The sequence below is a fragment of the Pteropus vampyrus genome, unplaced genomic scaffold, assembly GCF_000151845.1.
Source record: "Pteropus vampyrus isolate Shadow unplaced genomic scaffold, Pvam_2.0 Scaffold430, whole genome shotgun sequence".
Lineage (NCBI taxonomy): Eukaryota > Metazoa > Chordata > Mammalia > Chiroptera > Pteropodidae > Pteropus > Pteropus vampyrus.
Genome location: NW_011889211.1, coordinates 459,838 through 465,091, shown reverse-complemented (window position 1 = coordinate 465,091; position 5,254 = coordinate 459,838). Strand labels below are relative to the sequence as shown.

Below are 5,254 nucleotides of genomic sequence, written 5' to 3'. Positions count from 1 at the left end.
TCCTATGGCAAGTTCTCTAGGTTAATTTTCTGTTCACTCTGTATGTTCAGAAAATTAACACTTGGCAATGGCTTTCCGTTCCAAAGTCCGCGGAGAGGGGGACGTGGCCGAGCCGGCCTCCCAGGACGGAGAGAAACATCAACACCATCTCCTCCCGATGACGTGCGCCCAGAGAAGGTTCTCGGGGAGGTATGAGGACCCGGCCTCACCGAGTCTACTCTGCAGCGGCGTGGGGACAAACGGCCTGTCAGCAGCTCAAGTCCACTTCTCATCCTAAATCAAAAGCAATGTCCTTCCCTCTCTTTCAGGCATTCATGTGTAAGCGGTGACATCATTTGATTTATGGGCCACCACGGCCTGTACGAAGAGTGCTCGCCCATCACGCAGGCCGCCTGAGGAAGAGCAGGCGTAGCCCCCCGAGAAGGGAGGAAACGTAAATCAAGGACTCCCGCCTCCGAGCCTGCGCGCCTGGCCCTCGGGTCGGTGGGCGAGGAGCTGGAGGCCGGGGTCCGCGTCGACTTCACGTGGAATCCAGATGCTTTCCAAACCGGGGCTGCCCGCTCCCCAGGGCTCTGAAGCCGAGGAGAATGGGCGCGGCGCAGGCCGGAGTCCCCAGCACAGCGCTCCCCGCCAGGGCGATGCTCCCCGCCAGGGCGACGCGACGGGCCTGGGACGCCGCTGCCCCGCTCCCCACACTCCGGGTGAGACGGTGACAACCGAACAGGCACTGCCCGAGCGTCCAGAGCGGCCGACACTGCCTGCGGGTCGCTGACGCCAACGGCGTTTTCCAGGGCGTCGGGGGACGGCGGGGCTTCCTGGGCCTTTGTGAGGCTGCGTCAGGGCGAAGGGCAAGGTGCCACCGCGCTGCACGTGTGTCCTGACCCTCGGGATCCCGGGGTGCCCAGTGCGAGAGCCCGGGCCACACTCACTGTCCTCCTGTCGAAGGCTGGGCTGCGTCACCACCGAGATGTCCTGGGCAACAGCAGCCACCAGTCCGGGGCAGCTCTGTCGCAGCGGGAGGGAGCCGCAGACTCAGGCCTCCCCTCCAGGCTCACACCTTTCTTCCTAACGGCTCTCCCAGGCACACGGCCTCCGGTGCTCCTGGAGTCCAGCCCCTCATTCCCAGGGGCCCTCGCCAGCCTGGGGTCCCTCCCGCCGATGTGCCCCATTAGCACAGCCGTCCTCTCTGCCCCTCGCGTCTGCCACACCGCTCCCAACCTGGGGCTTCTGCACGCCTGTGCCCTCGGCCTGGGACGCTCTCGGCAGACCGGCCCCGCCACCCCGCCAGCCTCCATCTGTCACATGTGGCCTCGCACGTCACGGGTGGTGCTGAGCGGCGGGCTCGAGAACCAGGCTGCAGCCTCCGGGATGTGCCGTGGCAGCGCCGATGTGGACACGGCCACACCCGTCCTTCCTCGCCGCGCCGCGAGCTGTCCCGCACAGGGCCCTGGACCCTCTTCCTCGCTAAGGAAATGGAACAGCTCTGCTAGGAGGGGCTCTCGCCACTTAGAAATGGGCAGTTTCTTTGCTGCTGTGCGATCAAAAGCAGACTCATCTCTCCGTCCCACACAGAGCCTGTGGAAATAGGGTAATAATTTTAGTATCTGAGAGAATAGCGCAGCGGTGCGCACGCGGTAGCCGTGCATCGGTTCTAACGGGCCGTTTCGGATCCTCGTCGTCTAAGTGATGGCCCATCCACACGGGGTGCTCCCACGCCGCGAGCCATCGGAGCTGGAGTCCCGCGGCCCTCTGCGCGCCTTCGGCCGGCCCGACGGGCACTGCCGGGCGCTGGACAGCGTGTGCGCGAGGACCTCTGTGGCTTTCTCGTGGGACCCCTCTGTGCTGCTCTGGCGTCCCACCGCTGAAGCACTGCCATCGAGAAAAGGCCGGCAGCAGGTGTGGTGATGAACCGTAAGAGAACGGGTGACTCCCGGGGGGAGGCGGTTTGCCGAGCAGACTCACGGGCTCGGAAAACGCCGAGCGAGGAGAGCCCTTCAGGTCCGCTGTGCCAACGCACCCTCACGTCGAGCTGAGACGTGGGGCCTCAAAGATGTTCTCAGCACGGTGGGGTAAGAGAGCGCAGAACGGATACCCCTGAGGTGTCAGACTACGTTTGAGGTTAAATCTTGTCATCTAAATCGTAATATCTAACTCACAGGGTTGTTTTAAGTGCTAAATGCAATCACTCGTGGTATCTGGCATTCAGTAAGTGCTCAATAACTGTTAGCTATATTATTTCAGGTAAATACTGGTCAAGAGTTATGTGACATACGTCCACGTTGCTTACTCCGTCCTACACGAGGGTACTTCCTGAACGTCGCCTAAGGGTGGAAATGAGCTAGTGGATATTCCAGTCACTCCCAAAGAGGGAAACATAAAAGCAAACCGAAGCATTTTCTGCAGGCCTATGTCTTCCATTTTCGCTGGAGAGGAGCCAGCCAGGGAAGTGAGGCAGAACAAGGTGCCCTGAGGGACAGTAAAACCTACTTCTTGCTCTGAAACAATCTATAGTACTTTACAAGAAGCTAAAAAGGTCCAAGGCTAATTAGGCCATCAACTCTCAATCTAAAATAACTTGCTTTTAGAAGAAAGGAAATTTACCGTCTCTGAAAACGAACACTGACGTTATGCTAGACTCACGACTCTCCTGGATAAAGAAACCGTTTAAAGCTGCAGGACCCTACAATTTCTATGTGTACATGTATTTAAGAAATTCAACTAGTGTGTTATCTGAGAACCGCCGCGAGTTAGGGCACCAAGAAAAAGGATGTCACTTCAAGAAAGCGGAAGCATTCAGCAATCATTTGGTAAGAAGGTCCACCATTACAAAGCAAAAGAGCACACTTTTTAATATACAAATAAATAAAAAATCTAGAAGGCATATAACAAAGTGTTAAAAGCATTGATCTTAGATGGGGAATGGTGGGCGATTTCTTTACTTTTTAAAAATTCTATTTCGGTACGACCTAAAGCTTTGATGAACACATATTTATAGTTGGAAAAAAATTATAAAGCGATTTCTCTTTAAAAAGATAATCACTAACTCTCCGCCAGCAAAGCAGCATCATGTTTTAATTATATTGTTCCAAGGCAGTCTCGGGTTGCTAGGGTTGTGACTGCTTTACCGGAACCAAGAAGAATTAACGGGAAGGCAGTTTTTACAAAAGCAACAATTTAGTGTCCCCACGACATACAGAAACTAATCACAGCGAGCACTCGAGTGCCTCCCGACCCACACGCATCACGCATTCCTGTAACTGACATTTTCCATCACAAAACACAAGACGCCGACAGCCGTCTCCCTCTGAAGGGATGCGCGGGCTAACATCAGAGGCGTGACAGACGTGACTGGGTAGGGTGCAGCTGGACATGGAAACATGACACGTGGCTGTCTGGAGCTGGCGGGCCCTGGGGGCCTGGGTGATGGAGTCACTACCTGTGTTTCTCCGGTTTGGTTGCCTCGTACTGGAAGGGCTTCTACCTCAAAACCACGTCAGGTGTCTGCGCCGGTCGGGGCTCAGCCCCTCTGTGAAAGTGTCCCAGGGAGCGGGTCTGTGTTTGAGACTAAACGTGTCCCTAAGTGGGCTGTGCAGGTCCAGGTGGGCAATGCATGTGCTCTCATGGCCTGCAGTCACGTGGTGCCTTCCGCCAGGGCCCCCCGGCCTCCCGGAAAACTGGCTGACTTAACAGCCAGAAAGCCCACACCCTGTGGCAGGACCCATCCCCACGGCAGGAGGCCGGGGCACCAGCACCCCAGCTCCTGCCCAGGAGGGCTTTGAAGTCCAGGCGTGACTCCAGAGCAGTCAGCTCAGGCCTTTGTACTGCAGAGAGGAAGTCTTCCAGAAAAGGTGGGGCTGTGGTGGCTCTGCTTGGCCCTTCCCGCCCTCCCTGCGTCCTCCTGCCACCTGCAGGGTGACCGCCCTCCAGCGATCACCCAAACAGCCTAGCTTCATAAGCTGGAGCTGAAAGCATTTACCACGAAATAGAGATGCTGCTTGTCAACTTCTAACAAGCTTGTCACTTACCAAGATGATCCTGAGCCACCAATTTAGGGACGGACAAACCTCACAGCTCACCACACGAATCATTCCACCTCTATTTTCCTCTATTTTGAGGCAGGTCATATTTGATTACTGTTTCCTTCCATTTCTACATTGAACTGTGACTGCTGTAGATTTTAACTGTCTACTGGTTGATAACTAAAAGATAATGTGACCCAAATGCCAAATTGCCTTTTCACTAATCAAGCAGGAGGTAAATCTGAGTGCTTGATGAGCACCATCTAAATTGTATTTCCTAGGCTCAGAAAACATGCTCGCTTGCTTTAAAAATCTCTCTATGGTCTGCCAAGCAGCTGGACCATTTCAACTGATTTAATAGAGCTTCTTTTATCTATTTTGTGGGCCTAATTATATTATAAATTTTAAGGAAGAAAAGGTATGATTAACTGAAGTTCTATTCATTTTAACTTAGCCATACTTTATTGCTTAGAGTAAAGGAAAATAGTTGTTTCATTAGTACTAACAGAAGATCTCAAGCTAACCCTTTATGGCGTGCTCTGAGGTGACTGTCGAAAGTGCTCTGCCTGGCCCCGGCCACGTTGTCCTGGATGGCGTTATTGTTTGGCCAGGCCATCAAGCAGGAACGTGTTGCCTCCTCTGACTTGCTCGTCCACAAAACGGTTATTTCAGAAGAGTTTAAACAGGGAGGACATTCGAGATCTTTGAAATTATTAAAATAGTCTAACAATAGTTAATTCAGTGAGTAAAGTTGCTATGGCTGGGCATTTAATTTTCATAATTATGTATTCTCCGGTGATGACTAATCCAATATTTGCCTTTATTGGACATTTATTTCTATGGAGTAACAGTTTGAGTACCGGTATTTTAAAAAGAAGATAAACCTATTCTCGGAAAAAGGCATTTACCTAGATCTTCATTTCCTGTAACTCTGATGGCTTCGGCATGTCCACTGAAGGCTGCTTGACCCTTTGATTCTCCATGTAGTGAGCTTACGGATCCGACATAGATTGCTCACTTGTTTAAAAGTTTCCTTTCCGAGAGCTTCTTGTGCTGTGCAGAACAGATCAGGCACATTTTACTGATATTTCAGGCTGACTCCCATAAAGTTCTTTCCACTCACAATGATGCTTTATTAGGTCAGGAAATGAGAGAATTCCCAGAATCCTATATTCCAGTTCTTCAGAAAAACTCCCCACCAAATACTGATCCATTAAGGTCTGTCATTTAAAATG

The 5,254-nt window shown here is 52.6% G+C and overlaps 1 protein-coding gene across 4 annotated transcripts in view; it reads right to left on the bottom strand.

Moving 5' to 3' along the window:
- Positions 1-5,254, bottom strand: part of CCDC92 (coiled-coil domain containing 92) — a 26,167-nt gene that overhangs the window by 10,122 nt on the left and 10,791 nt on the right. Inside the window, exon 1 of one of the 4 annotated variants that reach the window (XM_011381096.2) lies at positions 4,928-5,197. The exons of the other annotated variants lie outside the window; for them this stretch is intronic. The gene's annotated coding sequence lies outside the window, so the exon portion shown is untranslated. Of the gene's footprint in view, positions 1-4,927; positions 5,198-5,254 lie in introns of those variants that run through there. 4 annotated transcript variants of the gene reach the window in all.